Raw genomic sequence first — 12,550 nt, 5'->3', positions numbered from 1 at the left:
CACGGATGGATCCCAAAGGGACATTCGGGAGCACATTCACGACTGTGGAGAAAAAGAAAATATCTTTAGATAAGTCTTTGAAGATGTTTCTATGAATCTGATTTTTGTTATGTTTATTCATTTCACAAAGATAAAGGTTTCTTTACCTTGTGCAGCTTGGAAATTTCCTAATGGATGGATCCACAAATAGATATTTGGGATCACATTCAGGCCGGTGGTAAAAAAGAAAATATCTTCAGATAAAAACTGGAGAGAAGACTTCTGAGGAACTACTTTGTGACGTGTGCATTCCACTGTTATACCTCTTTTCTCATACAGCATCAGGGAAATCCTTTTGGAGAAAAAGGAACCAAGTGATATATGGGAGCATATTGACAGCAATGGTGAAAAGGGAAATAGCCTCAGACAAAAACAGGAAAGAAGATTTCTGTGCAACTGCTCTGTGATATATGTATTCATCTCACATAGATAAAGCTCTCTTTACACTATGCATCTTGGATCTTTGTCATGGACGGATCCATGAAGGGAAATTCGGGAGCACATTCAGGACTAGGGTGAAAAAGGAAATATCTTCAGATAATAACTGGAAAGAATCTTTCTGTGAATCTGTTTTTAGTTATGTTTAATCATCTCAGATAGATAAAGCTTTCTTTACATTACACAGCTTGGAAACTCCATCATGGATGGATCCACGAAGGGACATTCGGGAGCACATTCAGGCCTATGGTGAAAATGGAGATATCTTCGTATAAAAACTGGATAGAAGCTTTCTGAGAAACTGCTTTGTGATGTGTGCATTCCACTCAAGGAGTTATGCCTCTTTTCTCATAAGGCAGTGTTTGAACACTGTTCCTGTAAAACCAAAACGGTGATATTTTGGAGTGCATTGAAGACCATGGAGAAAAGTCAACTATCCTCAAATAAAACCCAGAATGAAGCATTGCAAGAAACTACTCTCTGATATGTGTATTCATTTCACAGAGTTAAAGCTGACTCTACATTTTGCAGTTTTGAAATTCTGTCTTTGAGGAATCTCTGAAGGGATATTAAGTGGCGCCCAGAGGCCTGTGATGAACAAGGAAATGTCCCCCAATGAAAGCTGGAGAGAAGCTATGTGACCAATTACTTTGTGATGTGTGTATTCATCTCATAGAGTTAAATCATTTTTTGGATTGAGCAGTTTCAAATCACTCTTTCTCTGGAATCTGAGGTAGTACATTTGAGAACGGTCTTTAGAATATGGAGAAATCCTCTCATAAAAGCCAGAAGGAAGTTTTCTGTGAAACTGCCATGTGTCATGTGAATTCCTCTCACTCAGATAAGATTCTCTGTTCACTGAGCAGTTTTCTAACACTGTTTATGTTTAGCGTTCAAATAGATATTCGAGATGCTTGAGGCTTAGGGAGAAAAAGGATATATGCTCAGATATAAACTTGAGAGAAGCTTTCCATGGAACTGCTTTGTGACATGTGCATTCCACTCACAGTGATATACCTCTCTTCTCATACAGCATTGGGTAAACCCTTTTGGAGAAAAATGTACCAGGGGATATTTGGGAGCATATTATTGCCTATGGTGCAAAGGGCAGTAGCCTCAGACAGAAAATGGAAAGAATCTTTCTGTGAAACTGCTCTGTGCTATGTGTTTTCATTTCACATAGATAAAGCTTTCTTTATATTACGCAGCTTGGAAACTCTGTCATGGTCGTATCTGCGAAGGGACATTCAGGAGCACATTCAGGACTACGGTAAAAATAGTAATATCTTCAGATAAAAACTGGAAAGAAGCTGTCTGTGAGTCTGCTTTTTGCTATGTTTATTCAAGCTTTCTTTACATTACACCGCTTTGAAATTCTGTCATGGACAGATTCGCAAAGGGACATTTGGGAGCACATTCAGGACGCTGGTGAAAAAAGAAATTTCTTCAGATAAAAACCAGAAAGAAACTTTCTGTGAATCTGCTTTTTGCTATGTTTATTCATCTCACGTAGATAAAGCTTTCTTTACATTACACAGCTTGAAAACTCTGTCATGGACAGATACAGGAAGGGCATTCGGGAGTACATTCAGGACTATGGTGAAAAGGGAAATATCTTCAGACAAAAACCATAAGGAAGCTTTCTGTGAAACTGCTATGTGTCACGTGAATTCCTCTCACTCATAAGCTTCTCTTTTCATTGAGCAGTTTTCTAAAACTGTTTATGTTTAACGTGCAAAGGGATAATCGGGAGGGCTTTGAGGCTTAGGGTGAAAAAGGAAATATGTTCAGATAGAAACTGTAAAGAAGCTTTCTGAGGCACTGCTTTGTGACGTGTGCATTCCACTCAAAGTGTTATACCTCTCTTCTCATGCAGCATCGGGGAAACCCTTTTGGAAAAATAGGTACCAAGGAATATTGGGGAGCATATTGATTCCTAAGGTGAAAAAGGAAATAGCCTCAGGCAAAAACTGGAAAGAAGCTTTCTGTGAAACTGCTTTGTGATATGTGTATTCATCTCACATAGGTAAAGCTTTCATTATATTACGCAGCTTGGAAACTCTGTCAAGGACAGATCTGCAAAGGAACATTTGGGAGCATATTCAGGACTATGGTGAAAAAGGAAATATCTTCAAATGAAAACTGGAGAGAAGCTTTCTGTGAATCTGCTTTTTGCTATGTTTATTCATCTCACATAGATAAAGCTTTATTTACATTACACAGTTTGGAAACTCTGTCATGGACAGATCTGGGAAGGGACATTTGGGAGCATATTCAGGATGATGGTGAAAAAGGAAATATATTCAGATAAAAACTGGATAGAAGCTTTCTGTGAATCTGCTTTTTGCTATGTTTATTCAATTCACATAGATAAAACTTTCTTTACATTACCCAGCTTTCAAATTCCATCATGGAGGGATCGGCGAAGGGATATTTGGGATCACATTCAGATCTATGATGAAAAAGGAAATATCTTCAGATAAAAACTGAAGAGAAGCTTTCTGAGAAACTGCTTTGTGATGTGTGCATTCCACTCAGGGAGTTGTTCCTCTTTTCTCATAAGGCACTGTTTGAACACTGTTCCTCTAAAACCTAAAAAGTGATATTTTTGAGCGCATTGAACAATATAGTGAAAAGTGAAATATCCTCAAATAAAACCCAGAAAGAAGTGTTCCAAGAAACTGCTCTCTGATATGTGCATTCTTTTCACACAGTTAAAGCTTACTCTATATTGCCCAGTTTGGAAAATCTGTCTTTGAGGAATCTTCAAAGGGATATTAAGTGGTGCCCGGAGGCCTGTGGTGAGCAAGGAAATCTCTTCTGTTGAAAACTGTAGAAAAGTTTTCTGAGCAACTGCCTGTGATGTGTGTTTTCATCTCATAGACTTAAGTCATTCTTTGGATTGAGTAGTTTTAAATCACTGTTTCTGTGGAACCTGAGAAAAGACATTTGGGAATGCTCTTTAGAATATGCTGAAAAAGAAATACCCTCAGACAAAAACCAGAATGAAGCTTTCTGTGAAACTGCTCTGTGTTGTGTGAATTCCACTTGCATAGTTAAGATTCTCTTTTCAATGAGCAATATTCTAATACTGTTTTTGTTTTGTCTGTGAAGAGATATGTGGGAGCTCTTTGAGGCTTATGGTGAACACCAAAATAACTTGAGATAGAAACTGGAGAGAAGCTTTTCGAGGACCAGCTTTGTGACGTGTGTGTTTCACTCACAGAGTTATACCTTTCTTCTCATAGAGGATTGGGGAATCCCTTTTCAAGAAAAAGCTACCAATGGACATTCCAGTGTATATGGTCGGCTATGGTGAGAAACGAAATATCCTCAGATAAAAACTGAAAAGAATCTTTCTGTGAAATTGCTTTGTAATAGATATGTATATTCATCTCACAAAGATAAAACTTTGTTTACAGTATGCAGTTTGAAAACTCCATCATGGACGGGTGCATGATGGGACATTAGGGAGCACATTCAGGAATATGGTGAAAAAGGAAATATCTTCAGATAAAAATTGTAAGGAAATGTTCTGTGAATTTTCTTTTGCTATGTTTATTCATCTCACATAGATAAAGCTTTCTTTACATAACGTAGTCTGGAAACTCCATCATGGACAGATGCATGGTGGGATATTCAGGATCAAATTCAAGCCTATGGTGAAAAAGGAAATCTCTTCAGATAAAAGCTGGAGAGAAGTTTTCTGAGAAATTGCTTTAAGATGTGTGCATTCCACTCAGGAAGTTATACCTGTTTTCTTTTAAGGCAGTGTTTGAAACCTATTCCTGTAAAACCAAAAAAAATTGATATTTTGGACCACATTGAGGATTATGGCGAAAAGTGAAATATCCTCAAGTAAAATCCAGAAAGCAGCGTTGCAAGAAACTGCTCTCTGATGTGTGCATTCATTTGACAGAGTTCAAGCTTACTCTACATTGCCCAGTTCGAAAACTCTGTCTTTGAGGTATCTGCGAAGGGGTATTAAGTGGTGCCCGGAGGCCTGTGGTGAGCAAGGAAATGCCTTCCGGTGAAAACTGGAGAGAAGCTTTGTGAACAACTGCTTTGTGATGTGAGTATTTATCTCATAGAGATAAATTATGTTTAGCGTGCAAAGGTATATTCAGAAGCGCTTTGAAGCTTATGATGAAATAGGAAGTATGTTCAGATACAAACTGGAGAGAAGCTTTCCGAGGAACAGCTCTTGACGTGTGCATTCCACTTACAGTGCTATACCTCTCTTCTCATACAGCATCGGGGAAATCCTTTTGGAGAAAAAGGTACCATGGGTTATTTGGGAGCATATTGACGCCTATGGTGAAAAGAGAAGTAGCCTTACACAAAAACTGGAAAGAAGCTTTCTGTGAAACTGCTCTGTGATATGTGTACTCATCTCACATATATAAAGCTTTCTTTCCATTATGCAGCAGGAAAACTCTGTCACTGACGGATCCATGAAGGGACATTCGGGATTACATACAGGACTATGGTGTAAAAGGAACTATCTTTAGATAAAAACTGGAAAGAAGCTTTCTGTGAATCTGATTTTTACTATGTTTATTCATCTCACATAGATGAAGCTTTCTTTACATTACTCAGCTTGGAAACTCCGGCATGGATGAACCACGAAGGGACATTCGGGAGCACATTCAGGCCTATGGTGAAAAAGGAAGTATCTTCAGATAAAAACCAGAGACAAGCTTTCTGAGAAACTGATTTGTGATATGTGCATTCCACTCAGGGAGTTATTCCTCTTTTCTTATAAGGCGGTGTTTGGTCACTGTTCCTGTAAAACTGAAAAAGTGATATTTCGGAGCACATTGAAGACTATGGTGAAAAGTGAACTATTCTCAAATAAAACTGAAAAAGAATGATTCCAAGAAACTGCTCTCTGATATGTGCATTCACTTGACAGAATTAAAGCTTACTCTACATTGTTCAGTTTGGAAAGTGTGTCTTTGAGGAATCTTCGAAGGGATTAATGGTGCCCAGAGTCCTGTGGTGAGCAAGGAAATGTCTTCCATTGAATACTGGAGAGAAGCTTTCTGAACAACTGCTTTGTGAAGTGTGTATTCATCTCAAAGAGTTAAATCATTCTTTGGATTGAGCAGTTTGAAAATACTGTTTCTGTGGAATCTCAGGAAGAATATTTGGGAATGCTCTTTAGAATATCCTGAAATGCTGTGTAAAATATGGAGAAAGAAATATCCTCACATAAAAACCAGAAGGAAGCTTTCTGAAGAACTGCTATGTGTCATGTGAATTCCTCTCACTCAATTAAGCTTCCCTTTTTGTTGAGCAGTTTTCTAACACTGTTTATGTTTAGCATTTGAGGGGATATTTGGAAGCACTTTGAGACTTATGGTGAAAAAGAAATATGTTCAGATAGAAGCATGAGGGTAGGTTTTAAAGGAACTGTTTTGTGACGTGTGCATTCCACACACAGTGTTATACTTCTCTTCTCATACATCACCAGGGAAACCCTTTTGGAGAAAAAGTATCAAGATATATTCATTTGCATATTGACGCCAATGGTGAAAAAGGAAATAGCCTCAGAAAAAAATTGGAAAAAAGCTTTCTGTGAAACTGCTCTGTGATATGTGTATTCATCTCACATAGATAAAGCTTTCTTTACATTACGCAGCTTGGAAACTATGTCATGGATGGTTCCAAGAAGGGACACTCGGGAGCACATTCAGGAATATGGTGAAAAAGGAAATGTCTTCAGATAAAAACAGGAAGGAAGTTTTCTGTGAATCTACTCTTTGCTATGTTTATTCGTGTCATGTAAAGAAAACTTTATTTACATTATGCAGGTAATATGTGTATTCATCCTATAGAGTTAAATCATTCCTTTGATTCAGCAGTTTGAAATCACTGTTTCTGTGGAATCTGAGAAATGACATTTGGGAACGGTTTTTAGAATATGCTGAAAGAGAAATACCCTTAGATAAAACGCAGAAGGAAGCTTTCTCTGAAACTGCTCTGGGTCATGTGAATTCCACTCGCATAGTTAAGCTTCTGTTTTCACTGAGCAGTATTCTAACACTTTTTTTGTTTAATCAACTAAGGGATACTCGGGAGTGCTTTGAAGGATTACAGTGAAAATGGAAATATCTTCAGATAGAAACTGGAGAGAAGATTTCCGAGGAGCAGCTTTGTGACGTGTGCATTCCAATCACAGAGTTATACTTTTCTCCTCATAGAGGATTGGGGAATTCCTTTTGGAGAAAAAGCTACCAGGGGACATTCGGGAGCATAGGGATGGCTATGGTGAAAAAGAAAATATCCTCACACAAAAACTGGAAAGAAGCTTTCAGTGAAACTGCTTTGTGATAGATATGCTTATTCACCTCACATAGATAAAATTTTCTTTCAATTACCCAGTTTTGAAATGTCATCATGGACAGATTCACGAAGGGACATTCGGGAGCACACACAGGCCTATGTCGAAATAGGAAATATCTTCAGATAAAAACTGGAGAGAAGCTTTCTGAGAAACTGCTTTGTGATGTGTGCATTCCACTCATGGAGATATCTCTCTTTTCTCATAAGGCATTGTTTGAACACTGTTCCTGTAGAACCGAAATAGTGATATTTCGGAGTGTATTGAAGACTATGGTGAAAAGTGAAATATCCTCAAATTAAACCCAGAAAGAAACATTTCAAGAAACAGCTCTCTGATATGTGCATTCATTTCACAGAGTTAAAGCTTACTCTATGTTGCCCAGTTTGGAAACTCTGTCTTTGAGGAATGTGTGAAGGTATATTTAGTGGCACCCGGAGGCTTGTGGTGAGCAAGGAAACGTCTTCCGATGAAAACTGGAGAGAAGTTTTCTGAGCAACTGCTTTGTGATGTGTGTATTCATGTCATAGAGTTAAACCAACTTTGGATTGAGCACTTTGAAATCACTGTTTCTGTGGAATCTGAGGAAGATCATTTGGGAATGCTCCTTAGAATATGGAGAAAGAAATATCCTCAGGTAAAATCCAGAAGAAAGCTTACTGTGAAACTGCTTTGTATCTTCTTATTTCCTCTCGCTCAATTAAGCCTTTCTGTTCATTGAGCAGTTTTGCAACCCTGTTTATGTTTAGCTTGTGAAGGGATATTTGGGAGCGATTTGAGGCTTATGGTGAAAAGGAAATATGTTCAGCCCGAAACTGAAGAGAAGCTTTCCGAGGAACTGCTTTGTGACGTGTGCATTCCATTCACAGTGTTACACCTCTCTTCTCATACAGCATCGGGGAAATTCTTTTGGAGAAAAAGGTACCAAGTGATGTTCGGTAGCATGTTGATGCCTGTGGTGAAAAGGGAAATAGCGTCAGAAAAAACCTGTAAAGAAACTTTCTATAAAACTGCTCTTTGATTTGTGTATTCATCTCACCTAGATAAAACTTTCTTTACATTACTCAGCTTGGAAACTCTCTCATGGATGGATCCACGAAGGGACATACGGGAAAACATTCAGGACTATGGTGAAAAAGGAAATATCTTCAGATAAAAACTGGAAAGAAGCTTTCTGTGAATCTGTTTTTTGCTATGTTTATTCATATCACATAGATAAAGCTTTCTTTACATTATACAGCTTGGAAACTCCATCATGGATGGATCCACAAAGGGATCTTCGGGAACACATTTGGGCCTATGGTGAAAAGGAAATATCGTCAGATAGAAACGGGAGAAAAGTTTCTGAGAAACTGGTGATATGTGCAATCCACTCAGGGAGTTATACCTTTTTTCTCATAAGGCACTGTTTGAGCACTGTTCCAGTAAAACTAAAAAAGTGATATTCGGAACACATTGAAGATTACGGTGAAAAGTGAAATATCCTCAAATAAAACCCAGAAAGAAGCATTCCAAGAAACTGCTTTCTGACATGTCCATTCATTACACAGAGTTAAAGCTTACTCTACATTTCCTAGTTTGGAAAGTCTATCTTTGAGGATTCTGTGAAGGGATATTAAGTGGCAACCAATTCCTGTGGCAAGCAAAGAAACGTCTTCCGTTGAAAATTGTAGAGAAGCTTTCTGAGCAACTCTTTTGTGATGTTTGTATTCATCTCATAGAGTTAAATCATTCTTTGGATTGAGCAGTTGGAAATCACTGTTTCTGTGGAATCTGAGAAAGGACATTTTGGAACGCTCTTTAGAATATCCTGTAAAAAAAAACCCCTCAGATAGAAACCAGAAGGAAGCTTTCTGTTAAACTGCTCTCTGTCATATGAATTCTGCTTACACAGTTAAGCTTCTCTTTTCATTGAGCAGTATTTGAACCCCTTTTTCGTTTAGTGTGTGAAGGGATATGGGGGAGCTCTTTGAGGCTTACAGTGAAAAAAGAAATATCTTCAGAAGTAATTGGGAGAAGCTTACTGAGGAGCTGCTTTGTGTCGTGTGCATTGCACTCACAGAATTATACCTTTCTTCTCAGAAAGGAGTGGGGAATCCCTTTAGGAGAAAAAGATACCAAGGGACATTCAGGAGTATAGGGACAGCTACGGTGAAAGAGGAAATATCCACTGACAAAAACTGGAAAGATTTCTGTGAACTGTTTTGTGAGATATATTATTATTCATCTCACAAAGATAAAACTTTCCTTATTTTACACCTTTTGAAAACTCCATTATGGACGGATCCATGAAGGGACATTTGGGAACACATTCACGCCTATGGTGGAAAAGGAGATATCTTCAGATAAAAACTAGATGGAAGCTCTCTATGAAACTGCTTTGTGATACATATGTTTATTCATCTCACATAGATAAAGCTTTCCTTATATTACGCAACTGGAAACTCTGTCATGGACGGATTTGCGAAGGAACTTTCGGGTACACATTCAGATCTATGGTGGAAAAGGAGATATCTTCAGTTAAAAACTGGAGAGAAGTTCTCTGAGAAACTGCTTTGTGATGTGTGCATTCCACTCAGGGAGTTATACCTCTTTCCTCATAAGGCAGTGTTTGAACACTGTTCCTGTAAAACCAAAAGAGTAATATTTCAAAGCGCATGGAAGACTATGGTGAAAAGTGAAATATCCTGAAATAAAACCCAGAAAGAAGCATTCCAAGAAACTGCTGTCTGACATATGCATTCATTTCAGAGAGTTAAAGTTTACGTTACATTTCCCAGTTTGGAAAGTCTGTCTTTGAGGATTCAGTGAAAGGACATGAAGTGGCCACCAGAGGCCTGTGGCGAGCAAGGAAATGTCTTCATTGAAAATTGAAGAGAAGATTTCTGAGCAACTCTTTTGTGATGTTTGTATTTATCCATAGAGTTAAATCATTCTTTGGAATGAGTAGTTTGAAATCACTCTTTCTGTTGAATCTGAGTCTTTAAAATATCCTGAAAAAGAAATAACCTCAGATAGAAATCAGAAGGAAGCTTTCTGTGAAACTGCTCTGTGTTGCATGAATTCCGCTTGCACAATTAAGCTTCTCTTTTCATTGAGTAGTATTCTGACACTGTTTTTGTTTAATCTCTGAAGGGATATTCGGGAATGCTTTGAGGCTTATGGTGAAAAGGAAATATCTTCAGATAGAAACTGGAGAAGTTTACTGAGGAGCTGCTTTGTGGCATGTGTATTCCACTCACTGAATTATACCATTCTTCTCATAGAGGATTGGGGAATAACTTTTGGATAAACAGCTACCAAGGGACATTCGGGAGTATAGGGACGACTATGGTGAAAAAGGAAATATCGTCAGACAAAAACTGGAAAGAAGCTTTCCGTGTAACTGCTTTGTGATAGATATGTTTGTTCATCTCGCATAGATAAAACTATCTTTCTATTACGCAGTTTTGAAACTCCATCATGGACGGATTTGCGAAGCGACATTCAGGACCACATTCAGACTTATCGTGAAAAAGGAAATGCCTTCAGATAAAAACTGGATAGAAGCTTTCTGAGAAACTGCTTTGTGATGTGTGCATTGCACTCAAGGAGTTATACCTCTTTTCTCATAAGGTAGTGTTTGAACACTGTTGCTTTAAAACCGAAAAAGCAATGTTTCTGAGCACATGATAGAATACAGCAAAAAGTGAAATATCCTAAAATAAAACACAGAAAGAATCATTACAAGAAACATTCTCTGACATCTGCATTCATTTCAGAGCGTTAAAGCTTACTCTACATTTCCCAGTTTGAAAGTCTGTCTTTGAGGATTCTGCAAAGAGATATTAAGTGGTGACCGGATGCCTGTGGCAAGAAAGGAAATATCTTCCATTGAAAACTGGAGAGAAGCTTTCTGAGCACCTGCTTTGCAATGTCTGTAATCATCTCATAGGGTTAAACCATTCTTTGGATTGAGCAGTTTGAAATCACTCTTTCTGTGGAATCTGAGAAAGGACATTTGGGAACGCTTGTTAGAATATCCTGAAAAAGAAATAACCTCAGATAGAAACCAGAAGGAAACTTTCTGTGAAACTGCTCTGTGTCACATGAATTCCACTCTCACAGTTAAGCTTTTGTTTTCATTGAGCAGTATTCTAACACTGTTTTAGGTTAGTCAGCTAGGGGAAACTCAGGAGGGCTTTGAGGCTTATGGTAAAAATGAAAATATCTTCAGATGGAAACTTGAGAGAAGATTTCCATGGAGCTGCTTTGTGACGTGTGCATTCCACTCACATAGTTATACTTTTCTTCTCATAAAGAATTGGGGAATCCCTCTTGGAGAAAAAACCACCAGGGGACATTTGGGATTATATGGACGGCTATGTTGAAAAAGGAAATATCCTGAAACAAAAAATGGAAAGAAGATTTCTGTGAAACTGCTTTGTGATAGATATGTTTATTCATCTCACATAGATAAAACTTTCTTTCTTTTACAAAATTTTGAAATGCCGTCATGGACGGATTCACGAAGGGTCATTCGGGAGCACATTCAGGCCTATGGTGAAATAGGAAATATCTTCAGATGAAAATTGTAGAGAGGCTTTCTGAGAAACTGTTTGTGATGTGTGCATTCCACTCAGGGAGTTATACCTCTTTTCTCATAAGGCAGCATTGGAACACTGTTCGTGTAAAACCAAAAATGTGATATTTCAGAGCACATTGAAGAGTATGGCAAAAAGTGAAATATCCTCAAATAGAACACAGAGAGAAGTGTTCCAAGAAACCGTTTTCTGATATATGCCTTCATTTCACAGAATTAAAGCTTACTCTACTTTGCCCAGTTTGGAAACTGTTTTTGAGGAATCTGTGAAGGCATATTAAGTGGTGTCCACAAGTTTGTGATGAGCAAGGAGACGTCTTCCGATGAAAACTGGAGAGAAGCTTTGTGAGAAACTGCTTTGTGATGTTTGCATTCGTCTCATAGAGTTAAACCATTCTGTGGATTGAGCAGTTTGAAATCGCTTTTTTTGTGGAATCTGAGGAAAGACATTTGGAAACACTCCTTAGAATATGGAGAAAGAAATATCTTCAGGTAAAATTTAGAAGGAAGCTTTCTGTGAAACTGCTTTGTATCTTTTTAATTCCTCTCACTCACTGATACACCTCTCTTCTCATACAGCATCAGGGAAACCGTTTTGGAGAAATAGATACGAAGGGATATTGGGGAGCATATTGACACCTATTGTGAAAAGGGAAAAAGCCTCAGACAAAAATTGGAAAGAGTTTTCTGTGAAACTGCTTGGTGATATGTGAATTCGTGTCACATAGTTAAAGCTTTCTTTACATTACGAAGCTTGGAAACTCTGTAATGGACGGATCCACGAAGGGACATTTGGGAGCACATGCAGTACTATGGAGAAAAAGGAAATACATTCAGATAAAACCTGGAAAGAAGCTTTCTGCGAACCTGCTTTTTGTTACATTTATTCATCTCATGAAGTAAAAGCTTTATTTACATTACACAGCTTGGAAACTCTGTCATGGACAGATCCATGAAGGGCATTCAGGAGCACATTCAGGACTATGGTGAAAAGGGAAATATATTCAGAAAAAAAATAGAAGGAAGCTTTCTGTGAAACTGCTCTGTGTTGTGTGAATTCCACTCGCACAGTTAAGCTTCTCTTTTCATTGAGCAGTTTTCCAACACTGTTAATGTTTACTGTGCACAGTGATTTTTGGGAGTGC

Source organism: Chlorocebus sabaeus, chromosome 1, assembly GCF_047675955.1.
Source record: "Chlorocebus sabaeus isolate Y175 chromosome 1, mChlSab1.0.hap1, whole genome shotgun sequence".
Taxonomy (NCBI): Eukaryota; Metazoa; Chordata; class Mammalia; order Primates; family Cercopithecidae; genus Chlorocebus; species Chlorocebus sabaeus.
This window is presented reverse-complemented; position numbering follows the sequence as displayed.